The following is a 19,377-nucleotide window of genomic DNA, read 5'->3' on the forward strand; positions in this document are numbered from 1 at the left end:
GATGCTTCTGAACTATGGTGTTGAAGAAGACTCTTGAGAGTCCCTTGGACTGCAAGGAGATCCAACCAGTCCATCCTAAAGGAGATCAGTCCTGAATATTCATTGGAAGGACTGATGCTGAAGCTGAAACTCCAATACTTTGGCCACCTGATGCAAACAACTAACTCATTTGAAAAGACCCTGATGCTGGGAAAGATTGAAGGCAGGAGGAAAAGGGGACAACAGAGGATGAGATGGTTGGATGGCATCACTGACTCAATGGACATGGGTGTGGGTAGTTTCCAGGAGTTGGCGATGGACAGGGAGGCCTGGTGTGCTGTAGTCCATGGGGTCACAAAGAGTCAGACATGACACAACTGAGCAACTGAACTGAACTGAACTGATGAGAGAAAAATAAAAACAGAAAAACTAAGATCAGTGATTGAAAATAAGACCAATGGCTAATAGAGATAACTCTAATAATGACACAGAGTTTATCATCTTAGACAGAGAAGGTAAAACTACCAACCCTTACAAGAAAAAGCCCCCAAGGACTTTTGATACAAGGTAAGCAAAAGTGAGTGAAGTTGCTCAGTCATGTCTGACTCTTTGCGACCCCACGGACTGTAGTCTACCAGGCTCCTCCCTCCATGGGATTCTCCAGGCAAGAGTACTGGAGTGGGTTGCCATTTCCTTCTCCAGGGGATCTTCCCAACCCAGGAATCGAACCTGGGTCTCCTGCATTCCAGGCAGACGCTTTAACCTCTGAGCCACCAGGGAGTGGTAGATAAGCAAAACTAAATCTCAAATTTCAACAGAGAACCAGATTCAGATTCAGGGGAATAATCTGACTAAAGCCTATCACTGGCTCAGTGGTAGATTTAACTATATTTAATGATCATTAGGAAAGTGTAAGAAAAGTATTTTGAAGAAAAAAACTTCAAACTTTTAAGTTTTCTTAAAACTCTTCTCTGTCATACTGGCCCACAATAATTTCAAGTGCTTATTAGAACACATTGCTCTTGATATAAAAACACTAAGTATTTTTTCTAATCTCAGTTTAACAAGTCCAAAACTTAGGCCATTGGATGACATCATAATAGACAATGGTCATTGGAGTTAAAAAAAAAATGGGCAGGGGGGTGGTTAAATCATAGAGCTATTAACTAGCTATGTAATCTTGGGAAATTTACTTAGATTCTAACAGTCTGTCTCTTAATTTGTAAAATTAAAAAAATATAACTAATCAGTAAGATTTTATGGAAGAATTAGAGCAAATATATGCAAAATGGTTAGTACATGCAGAATTCTCTCCCTGACCCCCTAGGGCTGGGGTCAGGGAGGGAAATGAGTTACTAGAACAAAGAAGTTTGGAGAATGGCCCTACAACACTGAGACCCAGAATCCTGAAGAAGAAGCACTGCCTGGCTGATGCTGATGACTCTGATGCTCAGAGAAGAGTTCCCAGGAAGCAGGACTCAGCTGGTACAGATATTTGTGAGGAAGAAGGCTGAGTATGGGCAAATGGAGAAAACAACTGCAAACAGAAACAAACTGCTATAAGCCATTGCTGCTGGGCCAAGACATGGCTTGGGTGAGAACAGGAAGCCAATAGGAAGAAGAGTGACCATTTTCTTTCCCTCCTCCTGCCTTCTAGAATCCCTGTAGTATTCTCTGTTGACAGAACCTCGTGATAACCAGCTGGCAAAGCAGCAATGCAGTCTGTGGAGTCCCAGACACAGCAAGACCAGAGTATAGAAGATTACGTTTGAATCTGAAAATCAGTACCTTGATAACCAGCACATTATTTTGTTTTTAATCATTTGTTATTTACCCATAAATTGTGCTCACAGTTGTCTTGGGTCAACTTCAATAATGATATCTATTCATGTATCCATTGAAATAGTGACAAGGGAGATATTTTAAAAAAGATTAAATGTCAAAAAAATTTGACTCCTGGACTTGCTCTCCCAGTATCTGGTACTTTCTTTAATTTAAGGAAAAATAAATAATATATTTTTGTTGCCTTTTGTGAGGCATTATAAGGGCCATCTAATATTCTTCATTTGTTTTGTATAGTATCTTAGTAATTTTTTTTACAGTAGGAATTTTTGGCTAGCTATATGCAACCTGTTTTTGTTTTCTATGAAATGGGAGTCCTGGACCAAATGACCTTGATTCTGTGTCCAATATGAGTTTGTCCATCTCTGCTAATACTTCCTCCACCAAGCAAGGCCTATCTTTCAATAAGTAGATAACTAAGTGTTTGGCATTGTCCTAAGCCCTGGAGTGGATTTCCTGTTTTCAGGATACTATAATCTATAAAGGAGACATAAAGACAGGTAGAAGATTATATCATACTCTTTTAGGTGTCCTGAAAGAGGCACACAATGTGTTAGGCAACCATGGAGGAGGGGTGTTTAATCCAAACTAAATGTGGATGTTGAATCTTGAAAGAAGAATGAGAATTAGGCAGCTGAGAAGAGAGAAAATAGGAATAAAAGGAAGAAAATGGGAGGTCTTTCCAGGTAGAAGGAATAGCATGTGCAAATGTGAAGACATGGGAGGAAGCTCTTCCAGTACCCACCAACATGAGCATAAAGCCAAAGAGATCACGATTTGTATTGTACACTTTTAGCTAGAATTTAAAAATTACTAGATAGCAACATTTTAAAAGCACTATTATTTCACATAACAGGAAAAACAAAAGAAGGTATTTCTAGAATTGACTAATTAAGCAGTTTAACAATATCAGAGCTCCTCTTTTATGTTGTTGGTTTTTTTTTGGCAAATTCAATCTTCTGTGATTCTCTGACCTTTCTTTTCATAACTCCAAGCATCATGTTCTCAATGCAATGCCCAAAAGTGAAATCAAAGGGCAAATCTTTCTCCAAAAAGAAAGAAATCATCTTTCCCCCAAACCTCCATACTATTCTGAATTTCCCCAAAACACACAGCCTAGAATAAGAGACGCATAGAGGTGGTTTTTGTGGGGAGAAGGGCTAGGATGACTGAAACAAGAGAAGAGGGAAAGTCAGTGTATAGATACATTATTAAGCTGGCTACTGTCATAGGCAATTGTGTCTTCAGAGGCCTCTGAAGAACCACGTAGGCCATCCTTCAGGACTGTCCATTCAAGACACAGAAGAAGGGAACACTTATCTCTTAGCTCCTGTCCCCCACTAGACAAGGGTTGACCCAGGAAGTTAACCCTGTTGTACTTCTGTTCTACGAATGCATGAATATGTCTATACCTCACAGGGAGGTACAGAGATGGTCCAAGGCAGAAGATGAGAAATTGATAAAGTGCTGTGAGCTATACTGAGATAAATGCCTGCTTATTGCAGCGATGGTCAGAGCAGAGAGGTGAGCTGAAAGTGAGCCAGGTCCCATAATGATGTCTAATACACATCCCAGTGGACTTTTCTTCCATCTTCACTGTGAAGGATCATACCGACCCATCTAAGAACTGCAAAGGTGTTAAGGAGAAGCAACAAAAAGAGCTGCAGGCTTATCTTCCAAAACATTCAATTAATAGATAATGCCTAAAACAAACAAAGGAGAAGAAAATGGAGAAGGAAATGGCAACCCACTCCAGTGTTCTTGCCTGGAGAATCCCAGGGACAGGGAAGCCTGGTGGGCTACTGTCTATGGGGTCGCACAGAGTCGGACACGACTGAAGCGAGTTAGCAGCAGCAGCAGCAAAACAAACAAAAAGAAATAAGTAGCAGCAATTTAGATGCATTAGCAATACAGAGGTATATTTCAAAAGAAACAGTTTTAGTGTCAGAAGAATTTTCCTTGGCAGAGCAGGAAATGGGATACAGACCGCTGTTAGTTTTTTTTAATGTCATATGTTCTTTGATTCCTTAAATAAAGTTCATTTTAAACTTTGATTAAGAATAATTAAATGTTAAAGATGTATGTGGAAATTAACAAATGCTGCATAACTTCCATGATTCGTATACCTTATGCTTTCAGATGCCATAGGTGTCCTTGAGATGTCGAGCTTAGGTTAGAAAGAGCAGAGTCAGGGAATACTACTAGAGCATAGTACCTAGCTCGTAGTAGTACAGAGTCAAGAGATGTTTAAGAAAGAAATGGAAAGTGGGAAGAAAAGAACGGAGGGCTGAGGAGAGAAACCTCTGATTAGTACCACCACCATCACAAGCTCATTCCTCTGTGCATCGGAAAGGTGTCCAAACACAGCAAAGCCAGCCTGGAGCTTTCAGCTTAGAAGCTTCACTATGAAATATTTTTAACCCATTTACAATAAAGACAAAAACGGATGCCTAGGACTTCGTTTTATCCTTCTGTTCTTGATTCCAGGTGGATAAAATTAAGTAATGGCATAATGCTAGAGTCTTAAATATCAAGGCTGTGCTGGTTATGCACATAAAGAATTCCTCTGATGAACACTTGTGCCAGGCAACACAACAGCAAACCATCATCCTTCCCAGAACTTTGTTGTTGAGTCTTCAGATGCTGCTATATTCGGTAACTCTGTAGAAAACAGTAAATGAAAAGTGGAAAGATGACAATTCTCTTCAGTCAAAAGAAAACAATGTATTCTTTTTAATGGCTGAGTAATACTCCATTGTGTATATGTACCACTGCTTTCTTATCCATTCATCTGCTGATGGGCATCTAGGTTGCTTCTATGTCCTGGCTATTATAAACAGTGCTGCGATGAACATTGGGGTACACGTGTCTCTTTCCCTTCTGGTTTCCTCAGTGTGTATGCCCAGCAGTGGGATTGCTGGATCATAAGGCAGTTCTATTCCCAGAGGGAGGGTAGGGGAGGGAGGAGGGAGGTGGGTTCAGGATGGGGAACGTGGATATACCTGTGGCGGATTCATTTCAATATTTGGCAAAACTAATACAATATTGTAAAGTTTAAAAATAAAATTAAATTTAAAAAAAAAAGTTAAATTCAAAAAAAAAAAAGAAAACAATGAATTTCTGAATTTAATATACTGGAACATCCTTTAATACGATGACATGATAGCTTCCACCTTTATGTCCCTAGTGCTTACTTACTACGGTGCCTTGTATGTAGGAGGTGCTTTATAAATTATTGTTGAAGTGGATTCATTGTATGGAATAGTGGAATTTATGTGGCATGTTTCCCAGTTATTCTAGCTCCTATTTACCCCTGCTATTATTTATTCCTTACACTTGTGTGTAGACCGGCATGTTTTCTATATTTCCTGTCACAAACCTCAGTAATAAAGGAAAGAAGAAAGAGGTAGGATGAAAGCAGAAGGGGGAAAAAAGATGGAGGAGAGAAAGACAAAGGAGAGAGGGAAGGAAAGGGAACTGAAGCTTTGGACAGGGATCCTGAGCAAGAACTGGTGGAGAAGAGAACGAACCAAGGGTGATTAAAATTTCTCTCTCAACATTCTTCCACCCGTGGGTTGAGCCACGCTAGTTCATTCCACTTATCAACATCTTCACATTTCCCTGTCTCCTTTATGTTCATTAAAAGAAAAAAAAATCCCCACTGTAAGCCTCTATTAAAAAAAAATCTGAATACACTTGTATCCTTTAAATGTCAATATCTTCACCTCCCAATTCCTTTGATTAGTTTTGTATTCTTAACATATAACTGATATTAAATAGGCTTGCCTCGGTGACATGGAAAACACAGTTTTCTTTCCCAAGCCTGACTTACTAGGTTAGAATGCTATATTCAGCACAAGCTAAATCCCACTCAGCAACGGAATGCTGTGAACAAAAGCTGCTGCTGCTGCTAAGTCGCTTCAGTCGTGTCTGACTCTGTGCGACCCCATAGACGGCAGCCCACCAGGCTCCCCCGTCCCTGGGATTCTCCAGGCAAGAACACCGGAGTGGGTTGCCATTTCCTTCTCCAATGCATGAAAGTGAAAAGTGAAAGGGAAGTTGCTCAGTTGTGTCTGACTCTTCATGATCCCATGGACTGCAGCCCACCAGGCTCCCCCATCCCTGGGATTCTCCAGGCAAGAACACTGGAGTGGGTTGCCATTTCCTTCTCCAATGCATGAAAGTGAAAAGTAAAAGTGAAGTCGCTCAGTCGTATCTGACCCTCAGCGACCCCATGGACTGCAGCCTTCCAGGCTCCTCCGTCCATGGGATTTTCCAGGCAAGAGTCCTGGGTTGGGGTGCCATTGCCTTCTCTGGTGAACAAAAGCTACTAGGCTTTAAAAGACTGAAGCACAGTATATTAGACTGGATTTGAATTTCCTTTCTACTTTTAATATTTGTCTATCTTTAATGAGAAAACTCTTGAAACTTTGGTGACACAAATGAAGTGTGATGTGGGGTCCTTGGAGGAATTCAAGATGACAGAAACAAAAATGATTCCAGATTAGTGAAACGAGTACCAGTATGAAACCCCAAAGGAGCTGAGATTACATGTCTTAAAGAAAAAAATGTAGGAAGCGTTGGTTAATCTTTAAGATACCATTGGATATTGTAGGACTGATAGTGGGTGATTATTTTCTGTTCCTATTAAGGGAAGAACAAGTGCTTTATTTTCAACCAAAATGATTAAATTTAAAAGAATCTCTTAACTCAAAGGTTAGTGAAACCCTAGACCATATTACTATACCAAATCCTCTGGGAGACCTTCTGTTGAATTCTGCTGTTCAAGGAAACAAACTTACTTTGGGGTCACAGTCTAATTTCGTATTCTGCAGCCTTTGAGGTAGAATGTCAGCATGTGGCTTTTTTATTTAGTCATGTTATATAGAGTTTGCCTTCCTCTAGGATGAGGAATTCATACAGTTAAACTAACCATAACATCCAGCTTACCACAGTATAATTCAGAAAAGTGAATTTTATAAATCCAATCACTTTGATTCTCAGGCTGGTCAGCCAGTTCTTAGCCTGAGTTCTTAAGGATACTGCATCTTGTTATACTCTAGATGTAATTCTAGTTTTTAGCAACAGCTGAGCGCCAAGTTACATGTTCCCCTGAGTTTCATTCCCAAAACAAGTCTCCCTCGAATCAGTTTTCTTACTTAAAATGCCCACCACAATTATTATCTTCCTACTTATCTGTACAGATTGCTATTATTTTCATTCACTGTTTTTCTGTTATGTTCTGTTGCTGGTCAGGCTCATTATAAAATTCACATTTAGAAACCCAAATTTTCATCAGTATATTTCAGCTAACTCAATGGATGGGAGAGCAATTCACAACTAATGGGGAAGCAGGAAAATCCATCAAAATGATTGGCATTCTCAAGTCTCCATCTTTTTCCCAGCTTTATCTTAGGTCCTCGTGTTATTCTATTCCACTTAGGCTCCATGATTTTAACTATTACTTATTCACTGATAACAATATATGTTCAGCTTATCTCTTGAGTTCCTGATTTAAACATCCAAATGAATGTTTCAAGTTGTACTATATCTCAAATCCAACTTGTCCAAATTTGAATGTCATAGCCTTCTTAACCCAGTTCTCTAAATCATAAACTTGGTTGTCATTTTGAATTCATTTGTCTTTTACCAACCTATAAAAAAATCACCAATTTCCATCAATTAAACTTTCTTAATAGTTTTCAAATACATACTCTTCTCCCCATCTTCAGCATTATTATTTTAAATAATAGTTTTTTGCCAGGACTCCCTGGTCCAGATTTATCTATTTCTGCATTTATTCTTATCTCGACACATTTCATTTATTCAACAACAACAACAACAACAACAAAACTCTTCAGAGGCCTACTACATGCCTAACTCTGCATTCAATGTTTAAAAGGAAATATACTATTTTCAGGGATAGTTTGAGATCAGTGGGAGAAATGAACAAAAGTAGATGAAGGCAGTGAAGCCATTTAAGATCAGTTATCTGTTTTAATTAAAAAGAAAGTCACAACTTTCTAGTGAAATAAATGGAAAAGGAGAGGGACTAAAAAAGTAATATATGCCTTATTTTCACTGAAGTCTGAAGCAATCAGAAAACACAAGCTACGGGTGCTGTAATAGCCTGAGGGGGAGATGGTATTGATGTTGTTATTGCTTCATCTATATTGAGAATGAAGGTGAGTGATTAAGCTATGAGGGAGAAGCAATAACTTGACCCAGGTTTTGATAGGTAGGGCTGGGTGCCCCCCAGAAATCAGATTATCGTTTTCTGCTATATTCAGTTAGCAGTGCTGAGTGTGGTGCACCTGCTTTCCACTTCTTGCTCTGCCTAACAATTTGCTTTTTACATTCCGGAAACTGCATTCCATAGAAGCACCTGATTAAGTGAGCAATGAGCAAAATTAGATAATGATACAGTACCCAAATGAGTCAGTAAGAATTCAACCGAGCCACAGTCTAAGCCTGAGGAAAACTGTTTGCAACAATCCATGTTTATGAGGAAATGGGAAGAGCTAGGAAGCATAATGTAATCAGTGTTCAATGTTATTGTGTTGGTTCAGACAGCAAAACCTTACTAAAGATGTCAGAAATTTCATCAAACCTGGCATGAACTTAGTGCAGCATCTTGATTCTACACAGTGGATTCTGTAGAACCATAAACCATGGAGCTGAAACAAGCCTCTGAGATAGTCTGGTCCAGTTCTTTCACTTTGCTGCTGCTAAGTCACTTCAGTCGTGTCTGACTCTTTGCGACCCCATGAACTGCAGCCAACCAGGCTCCTCCATCCATGGGATTCTCCAGCAAGAGTACTGGAGTGGGGTTCCAGGTGAAGAAACCAAAGCCTAAAGAAATTGAGAAAGTATGTATCTGAAAATTACTTTGTACATCCTCCTTCAGTGGTCTGGGTGAGCAAAAATTACCTCCTTACAGTTCAAATACTCTAATCTTAGTCCAGGTCATCAGGATAGCACAATTCACTAAACCTGTCGGGTCAGGAATCACTGATTTCTCTGTCCACACCATAAAGGCTACATTTTAAAGTTGCTAAAAAAAAAAAAAAAAAGCAGAAGAACATGGCTGAGATTGTTTTTAATAGTTGCAGCACTGATTTCTGATCCCAGTGTATTTTCTTTGGAAATTTCAGCTGTCTCTTAGAAGGTCTGTAACAGGTATTATTCAGTTGCCCTGAATATTTTATTTCATGATTTTATTTCACTGTGACCTTCACAGATTGATGTATTTATCTGACATACTCCTTTTTTTCAGCTGCTCTTTCCAAGTAATAAAGGCTAACTAGGTTAAAACATTTCAAGGAAAATACTGGGTCAGGAAGATCCCCTGGAGAAGGAAATGGCAACCCACTCCAGTATCCTTGCCTGGAGAATTCCATGGACAAAGGAGGCTGGTGGGCTACAGTCCCTGGAATTGCAAAGAGTCAGAAACGACTGAGCAACTAACACACACACCCCCACACCCACATACACACACTGCCTCAAAGGGGCTTCCCAGGTGGTGCTGGTGGTAAAGAACCTGCTCAAATGCACAAGACCTAAGAGACTTGGGTTCAATCCTTGGGTCGGCAAGTTCCCCTGGAGGAGGGCATGGCAGCCCACTCCAATATTCTTGCCTAGATAATACCATGGACAGAGGAGCCTGGCGAGCTATAGTCAGTCCATAGGGTTGCAAAGAGTTGGACATGACTGAAGTGACTTAGCATGCACACACACACCGATCAAAAAAACATGAAAAATTTACCAGATATATTTAACATACTGATTTGTACATATGCACATACAGACACACAGCCTCACTATTTAGTCTAGCATTCATCTTTAATGTATATATATGTAAATATATAATGTATATATATGTAAATATATGGTGATAATTACAGGAAACTACCCATGTTTTACTTCTCTTAGACTATAATGATATACTTGCAGGTGACTGAGAAACAAAGGCTCTCTTCTCATTTTTCTTCTTTTTTCAAAATATAGCCCTGGGAGAAAGATCCAGGTTAATCCTTTCTTGACTGGAGGGCCCAGGACATGAAGAGTCTAGAGTCAGTGGAACACGCAAAGCTCATCCCTGCTGGCAATGAGCTATAGGGAGTCACTCAAGCCAGAAAAGGGAATTTGGACTTCAAATTCTGCTGTCTGTCCAGGTAGTGTCCTTTCTGCTGAATCCAGAGAATTCTTGCCAAGCTAGACACTCACAGATTGTAGTGTGGATTTCTGCCCAGGGAAGCTGGATGGCTACCAACTCCTGCTTCACAGAGAACCATCTATACTCCTGAAAAGTTTTCTCTTGGTCATGAATCACACACACAAACAAATGAAGTCTGAAAGGAAGTTTTACATGTGGGAAAGTAGCCCTGGGAAAAGGTAACAATTGCATGGCTAGGAGAGATGACCTACCAGATGAGAAGTACAGACTGGGTCAATCCTAGAAAAACTTTGGGGAGAGGGTAGGTACGTTGGTGCAGAGAGTTGAGATTTACTTGTTATCCTTCCAACCCAGCCTCTTTACTCATTCTTGATACCCTAATAAAATAATTGACAAAATTTATTAATCATCAAGCATATATAAGACTGGTTAGATACTTCATGTAACTCTAAAGAGGTATAAAAATAACTCCTGCATGTAAAGAGCTTATTATATAGTTGGGTAGAAAAGACAAGAAGGCAAGGAAGGTGGAATGTGATTTAAAAAAAACCAAATGAATCCTGCAAAGATTCTATTTCAGGTGAGAGAATCCACAAGAGACAGTGTGTTTCAGAAAAAGAACCACATGACTTGAGCTAGAATTGAAAGACGGTGTGGTACAGACACCAGTTGCCACTCAACATCTATTTTCCTTTTTATCTTTAGTAAAAGAAACCTAACTCTTATTTGTATGGAAACCAAGTCAAAAGACATTTCCCGGTGTCTTTGCACCTGGTTGTAACCATGTGATTAGGTTCTGGCCAATGATATGTAAGCTAAAGTGTTGTGTGGACAACGAGAAAGGCTGCTTAAAATGACATAAATCATCAGGCACCAATTCTATGTGTTCTCCATTTTTCCTCTTTCTCGCCTGAAACTTTAATATGGCAGTTGAGCAGCAGCAGCCATTTGGAACCAAGAAGATAACCTTGAGGATAAGATCCACATTCTGAGATGATGGAGCAAAAGGGGCACACTACTAAGAGAATCTGCAGGCTTTTAAAGGTAAAAGTCTAGACCCGAGGCTTCCAAACTATGGTCTTGGCCAATCGGAAACATTTTTTTTCCTCAAAATTGGAAAGGATAAGTCTTTATATATGTTTTAACATAAAAACAGAATAAAATTAATCCTCTATTATTATTGTCATTTCATATCAATAAACATTTTACAATTAAAAAATAAGGTTAATCTCATAGCAATCATAAATTGAATAATTTTAACATTAAGAAAATTCACATATTACCCTATTTTTAAAATTTATTTCAATATGGACCATCATCAATCCTTTGATAGATCAACAGAAGTCTATACACTAAGGCTTGGAAATTGTTCTCTAGATTTTAGAAATTTTATTCTAGAGCAGTATCTCCCCTGGAAAAGGAAATGGCAATCCACTCCAGTATACTTGCCTGGAGAATCTGATGGACAGGAACCTGACAGGCTACAGTCTGTGGGGTCACAAGAGTCAGACATGACTTAGCAACAAAACTACTACTATTAGAATTTACATTGGAGAAGGAAATGGCAACCCACTCCAGTATTCTTCTCTGGAGAATTCCACAGACAGAGGAGCCTGGTGGGCTGCAGTCCATGGGGTCACAGAGAGTCGGACACGACTGAGTGACTAACACACACACTCACACAGTGTCTCCCCAAATATGACATTTAAAATAAATTTGAGTTGTAAATGTGATGATTTGGGGTGCTATGTGAGAAGGTTTCATATCATGCCTAGAACAGGCAATAAATAACGTTGAATCAAATAGTGAAAAAGTTATCATGCTTTTTTCTGTTTTCCTTCAGCCCTTCCAACTAGAGAGGAAGACTCAATTTGATACTACTCAATCAGTGATCCAATACTAGGGTAATCTTCCATTTAATAAAGAGATAATGGATATCAATATCAGAATCTGGAAAGATGCAGGAAAGAGTAATGAGATATTTAATTAACATTGCTTTGTTTCCATTATATTTATAGTTAGCTTTCTTTTTATAATAAAAAGTTTCCACATTTTAAATAGTGATAAAAAAATTCCCTTTTAAAGAATACAGACATAAAGTTCATGGTTTTTAAAATCTATATAAAAATATACTAAGTAGCTAATCATATAGTGTTAGTTGAATACACTAAAACTAATGAAGATGTTACATGAATGATTGAGTAAATGGAAACAATTATGTGAGGGCCGTAAAGAGTTATCTGGGCGATGGCTCTGTCTCTGAAACCAGGACAGTCACTCAAAATGAAACAACCCGGCTGAACTAGAAGGTTTGGTCTCATCCTTGCGTTCTCTTGGGCATGTCGTTGGCTTTGCTTTCCTGACTTCCTTTACCCTGATCTTGTTAACCTGATCCTAAGTCTTACCTACTCTTTATCTGAAGCTCTAATCCACAGTTCTGAAATTATGCCCACTTTAATCCTCCCTTGTCCCACTCTGGGCAGCTATAATAACTGCTGCTGACAATTTATTCTACGTGGTAGATGTCTCATTCTGAGCCTCTACCACCACCTTTACTAACATACTCACCACTCTTAGTGAACTCCACCTCCATGCCAGAACTCATTGTCAGTCTGAGACCCCAGAAGTATCATCAGACTTCCACCAAAAATTCAAAAGGACAGGTTATAATTAATGCACTTTTCAGAAAAACTGAGGAAAACAATGTTTCTATGTTCTTACTGAACCAATCCATTTCAGCTCATCTTAGTCATTAGTTCCACAAACTAGATATTTTCCTAAAGTACTATCTTATAAAAAAATTGATTCCATGGAGTGATCATTATACCTTCCAGAAAAAAAAAAAAAAACAAATCTCCTTCTAGTAGAGCTTAGAGAAATATTCACCTTCCTTCTGCTCTATGAAGCCCATCAAAATTTCAACTTTTCAAACAGACTTCCTTTCAACAGTCTATGCTCTTTTCTCCCATAAGAGTATTGTTCTTTGACTCCAGAATCTCATACTTATTTTACTAGCTCTTAAATAAATTTAAGAATCAGGCTGAAAGGGTCCTTACAGTTTGTCTAATTAACCTTCCATACAGGGTTAAAACTCCTTCTACCAAAACCTCTAATGGGAAATAGTTTTTGCTTAAAAATGTATTAAACCACCTGAAAGTCTTATGGCATTAGTTGTTTTTCTAAAAGTGATTAAAATTGCACTGGGATATCTGCATGCTCAGGCCAAGGCCGGTCAGTCCACAAGAGATGGATGGCCAGGGCTGGTGAGATGTGTTATCTGTGGCAATGTAACTATATTTCTTATTGTAGAACTAACTGACCCATATAAAGATGAACTGATGACTTGCCTCTTCATCACTTGGAACCAACACTCATCTGGACCAAATATTAACAATTATGGTAGTTAAACAGTTATATGGGAAAGATAGATGTCCTGAGATGAAAAAAAATCACATTAAGCTGGAAACATTTAAATTATTATAAAACTGCAATGTTGCATTTTAACAAAACTGCAAGTATTTGGCAAGACCTCCTGGTTTCCATTCAAAAGAGAGTGGAAGAGTATTAACACTAAATGATGTCATTAATTATGGTAGGCATTTTCATCTATTTTACCTTATTTAAGCATAATAATTTATAGAGAGTCAATGTTTGAAGTCACTCACTCAAGGTCACATAGCTTAGTAAGCAGTTGATCTGTGATTCAGAAGTTTCACCCTAACTGTGGATTGACCCATTATTCACTTGTCAGAACTCATGAAACTATACTATACAGAGTGAACCCTAATGTTCAGTTCACTTCAGTCACTCAGTCATGTCTGACTCTTTGCAACCCCATGAACCACAGCATACCAGGCCTCCCTGTCCATCACCAACTCCTGGAGTTCACCCAAACTCATGTCCATTGAGTCGGTGATGCCATCCAACCATCTCATCCTCTGTCGTCCTGTTCTCCTCCTGCCCTCAACCTTTCCCAGAATCAGGGTCTTTTCAAATGAGTGAGCTCTTTGCATCAGATGGCCAAAGTATTGGAGTCTCAGCTTCAACATAGTCCTTCCAATGAACACCCAGCATTGATCTCCTTTAGGATGGACTGGTTGGATCTCCTTGCAGTCCAAGGGACTCTCAAGAGTCTTCTCCAACACCACAGTTCAAAAGCATCAATTCTTTGGCACTCAGCTTTCATTATAGTCCAACTCTCACATCCATACATGACCACTGGAAAAACCATAGCCTTGACTAGATGGAGATTTGTCGACAAAGTAATGTCTCTGCTTTTGAATATGCTATCTAGGTTGGTCATAACTTTCCTTCCAATGAGTAAGCATCTTTTAATTTCATGGCTGCAGTCACCATCTGCAGTGACTTTGGAGCCCCCAAAAATAAAGTCAGCCACTGTTTCCACTATTTCCCCATCTGTTTGCCATGAAGTGATGGGACTGGATGCCATGATCTTAGTTTTCTGAATGTTGAGCTTTAAGCCAAATTTTCCACTCTCCTCTATGTTAAGTATGGACTTTAATTCAGAATAATGTTTCGAGGCTTCCATGGTGGTTCAGAGGTTAAGAATCTGCCTTGCAATGGAGGGGACACAAGTTTTGTCTCTCGTCAGGGAAGATCCCACTTACCTTAAGGCAACTAAGCCTGTGAGGCACAACTCCTGAGCCTGCATGCGGCAACTACTGAAGCCCATACCCCTAGAGCCTGTGCTCCACAACAGAAGGAACCACCACAGTGAGAAGCCTGAGCGAAGCAACAGAAGAGTAGCCCCTGCTCATTGCAACTAAAGAAAAGCCCATGTGCAGCAACGAAGACCCAGTGCAGTCAAAAATAAATGAATAAAATGCTATAAAAAATAATGTATCAATATTGGTTCATAAATTGTAACAAATTTATCACGTTAATTCAGGATGTTATTATTAGGAGAAATTATGAGTTAAGTATAATAGAATTTTCTGTATTTCTCAATTTTTCTGCAAAACCACTATTGTTATAAAAAGTCATTGATTTTAAAAATAATTTTAAAATAAATAAAATATTCATACACACACATTTAACTAATCATTCCTTCTCCCACTCTCCCCTAAACTCACTCCAGTCGGGTTTTCCATGATTCCACCTCTGCATGGACACTGAGCACATCAGGGTCATCCGCGACCTCCATTTCCATGTGTGTAATCCTCAGTATTCATCTTACTTCACTTATCAATAACATTAGACACATTACTCACAACCTCTTTGTTGAAACACTTCACTTTTCTTCCAGGCATCACATTCACATGTTTGCTTTTCGTTTTTGTTTTTTCTCTTCCTTGACCTCTCCTTTTCAGCTTTTGCTTATTTCTTCTTTCCTCTCTGACCTCTTAACATTGAAGGGCCCCAAAATTTAGTCCTTTTGACTTCTTTCCTTTTCTATCTACCTCACTTCCTTAGTAATTTTATTTAATCCAATGACTTTATATTATGCTGGTGATTCTCAATTATTTTAATGTTCAGAGACCTATTTTTTTCCCTAAAATTTAAACTTACATAACGGTTTAATATCTTGTACTAGTTAGGGCTCTCCAGAGTAACAGAACCAAAAAGAAATTTATTATAAGGAATTGGCAAATGGGCTTACATGATTATGGAGGCTGGCAAATTCACATATGCAGTGTGGGCTGACAGGCAGATATCCAGAGTCAACTGTTCAGAAAAGTCTGAAGGCAGTCTACTGGAGAGTTCCCTCTTGCTGGGGGAAATTAGTGCTTTTGTTTTATTCCCTTCAACTGATTGGATGAAGCCCACACATTATGAAGGGCAATCTGCTTTATCCAAAGTTTACCAATTTAAATGTTAATCATGTCCAAAACATTCTCCAAGTAAGCACTTGTAATTAACCTTCACGCATCTCAAACATAATTTGACAAATCTCCACTTGTTTTCTTTCCCCAACTCAGGTAATGAGAGCTCCATCCTTCCACTTGCATCAGCAAAAAACTATGAAGTCAGTCTTGGTTTGTCCTTTCTCTTACAACTCACACTCAGTTTTTCTTCTCTCCCCCTCCACTGACACTATCCTGGCCCATGCTGGTATCATCTTCTTCCACAAGTTTAGCAAGAGCCTTTTACTGGTCACTGGATATTTCTCTTACCCTCCTCCTCAGTCTGCATTACTGTTTCTCAAGCTGTATTGTGCATACACATCACCTGGGGATCTTGTTAAAGACAGATGCTGGTTTAAAAGATCTGGGGTGGGGCCTGAGAGTTTCCATTTCTGACATGCTCCAAGTGATGACCATGTTCCTGGTTCATAGATAACACTTTGAATAGCAGAAGTCAGAGTGATGCTTTTAAAACACAATTGAAATCATGTTTCTCTTCTGGCTCAAAATAATCCAACTGTTTTTCCAATTCACTCAATGTAAAAGCTGTACTCCTTGTAGGGGCCAACTATCCTAAATGATCCAAACTCTCTGAGTCCTCTCTTTCACCTTCATTTACTACTATTCTCTCCTTTGCTGATTCTACTTCAGGCACACTGGCCTTCTCAGTGTTCCTCAAATATGATGAACAAAATCCTACCCCAGACCTTTCTACCAGCTTCTCTCTGCCTGGAAGGCTTTTCCTCAGCAACTCTTTTAAGTCCTGACTCAATTGTCACATTATCAGCAAGTCCTATTTTATTATTTAAAATATTTTTTATCTTAAGTTGGACTATAATTGATTTATGATGTTGTGATAATTTCAGGTGTACAAAAAGTGATCCAGTTATACATATACATGTATCCATTCTTTTTCAGATTATTTTCCCATATAGGTTAGTACAGAGTATTGAGTGGGCTTCCCAGGCGGCACTAGTGGTAAAGAACCTGTCTGCCAATGCAGGAGATGTAAGAGACTTGGGTTCGATCCCTGGGTTGGGAAGATCCCCTGGAGGAGGGCATGGAAATCCACTCCAGTATTCTTGCCTGGAGAGTCCCACTGACAGAGGAGCCTGGTGGGCTACAGTTCATGGGGATCACAAAGAGTCAAACACGACTCAGCGATGAACACACACAGAGTATTGAGTAGAGTTTCCTCTGCTATACAGTAGATCTGTGTTGATTATCTGTTTTATATATTGCACTTGTATGTTGATCCCAACCTACTAATCTATACCCCCCCCCACCCTCATGTTTCCCCTTGGTAATCACAAGTTTGTTTTCCAGGTCCCTGAGTCTGTTTCTGTTTTGTAGACAAGTTCACCTGTATCACTTTTTTTAATTCCACATATAAGTGATATCATACGATATGTGTCTTTCTCTGTTTGATTTATTTCACTTGGTGTGATAATCTCTAGGTCCATCCATGTTGCTGCAAATGACATTTCATTCTTTTTCATGGTTGAGTAATATTTCATTGTATAGATGTACCATTTTTTATCCATTCATCTGTTGCTGGACATTTAGGTTGCCTCATGTCATAGCTATTATAAATACTGCCTCAGTGAACACTGGGGTGTGTGTATCTTTTTGAATTATGCCCAGACATATGCCCAGGAGTAGAGTTGCAAAAAAATGAGTCCTACTTTAACTACTCTGCTTAGAATTAAACATACTTTCCCTACTCCCAGCATTTCCCACCTTCCCTGCTCAGTTTTATTTTTCTCCATAGTACCTTATCACCTTTACCACACAGGCTAATGTACACGTTCACTAGCTATATTGTCTATCTCCCCATCAAAATATACTCTCCTTGAGGGCAAGGATTTTTTTTCTATGTGCTCACTATTGTATCTCTATCACTTACTAACAGTGCCTTGTACATGGTGTATACTCAATAATCATTTATTAAATACATGAATGAAAGAGTAAATGAATTCCAAAGGCCATGCTTGTTCCAGAATATGATTGTCTTTCCCTGAATCAAAACCTTAGCAAAGCTTCAGAAGAAACAGATTCAAAAGAATGTCTATAATAAAATTTTGATTTAGAAAGACAAATGCAGGTAATGTTTATTAAATACATATGACTAATGCCACCAATGTCATATAATGCAAGACAACATAAACAGTGTGAGCTTGCTCTTATAAGAATGTATACTGTGAACAAAAAGAGAAAGGAAGAAATTTTGTGTTAGTAGTGATGAGTCATGGGTAATAAGTGCATTTACACTTTTCAACATTTTTATAAAAATATAAATAAATGCTGGATGCTTGGGGCTGGTGCACTGGGACGGCCCAGAGGGATGGTATGGGGAGGGAGGAGGGAGGAGGGTTCGGGATGGGGAACACATGTATACCTGTGGCGGATTCATTTTGATATTTGGCAAAACTAATACAATTATGTAAAGTTTAAAAATAAAATAAAATTGGAAGAATAAAAAAAAATATATAAATAAATTTGTAATAAAGATTTTAATCTATGCCACGTAATTTTTGTTCTATAATGTCAAAGTTTAAACAATTATAGTTTCACTTATGATGGGCTAAAACAGAAATAAGCTGCTACATTAATGGGCCCTTTGTTTCAAACCTCAAAAGCCATCTAGTTATTTCATGCTGAAGATATTTGGATGAAAGAGGAAGACCACAAAATCTCCAGAAGCACACAGTCAGAAAATCAGGCTGAGGCTCAGCTCCAAGGTTGATTAGCCCTGAATAAGAACCAGATCACCCATTTAGTACCCTGAATGTGTGATCTACCCATCACAAGGCACAACAGACAGCACAGTTTTCACAGCCTAGGAGACCCAGAAGGGTACCATAGGAGCAGCCCCACCACTGCCCCTGACTCTCCACACCCCTCCCCCACACTCCACCAACACTGCAAGCAAGAGAGATTCCAGGCAGCACCCCCTTCTTAGGTCACACACCTGTGCCTAGTGGCGTGGGAGGTGGGAGAGCCATTTTGGACTCTAATGCACCTAAGGGACTTACCAAAATATAAGAAAAGCATTTAAAATGTATTGAGTAACTACAGTTATGACAAAGGTCTACTCTGTGTGCCAAACCTGACAAACTCAGCCTTCAGACCCTCAAACTATTAGGTCTCTGGGCTCAAAGCAGTGATATGCAAGAAAACGCTGAATGACTAGCTTTTTGGACAGGAGGCACATGATTCCTGTGCTGCGCTGTGCTTATTCATGTCTGACTCTTTGTGACCCCATGGACGGTAGCCCACCAGGCTCCTCTGTCCATAGGGATTCTCCAGGCATGAATACTGGAGTGGGTTGCCATGCCCTCCTCCAGGGGATCTTCCCAATCCACAGATTGAACCCAGGTCTCCCGCATCTCAGGTGGATTCCCTACCATCTAAGCCACCAGGGAAGCCCACATGATTCCTAGTGCGTGCCAATTTCCATGCAGTAAATACTTCAAACGTAGCTGACATCTTGCTATCAACATGTCGTCATTGAAT

The 19,377-nt window shown here is 39.2% G+C and overlaps 1 long non-coding RNA gene and 1 other non-coding gene across 2 annotated transcripts in view; one reads left to right on the forward strand and one right to left on the reverse strand.

Moving 5' to 3' along the window:
* Positions 1 to 14,856, forward strand: part of LOC147379963 (uncharacterized) — a 32,384-nt gene extending 17,528 nt beyond the window's left edge. The window contains exons 2-3 of the long non-coding RNA XR_015165205.1: positions 10,928 to 11,041; positions 14,610 to 14,856. This is a non-coding gene — a long non-coding RNA (uncharacterized LOC147379963). The remainder of the gene's footprint in view (positions 1 to 10,927; positions 11,042 to 14,609) is intronic.
* On the reverse strand, positions 688 to 759 carry TRNAS-GGA (transfer RNA serine (anticodon GGA)). Its single transcript has one exon. It is a non-coding gene; the product is annotated as a tRNA-Ser (tRNA).
* Positions 14,857 to 19,377: the final 4,521 nt, after the last annotated feature.

The sequence above is a fragment of the Bos grunniens genome, chromosome 1 (assembly GCF_055505025.1).
Source record: "Bos grunniens cultivar Pamir isolate PY7600 chromosome 1, Bosgru_T2T1.0, whole genome shotgun sequence".
NCBI classification, from domain to species: domain Eukaryota; kingdom Metazoa; phylum Chordata; class Mammalia; order Artiodactyla; family Bovidae; genus Bos; species Bos grunniens.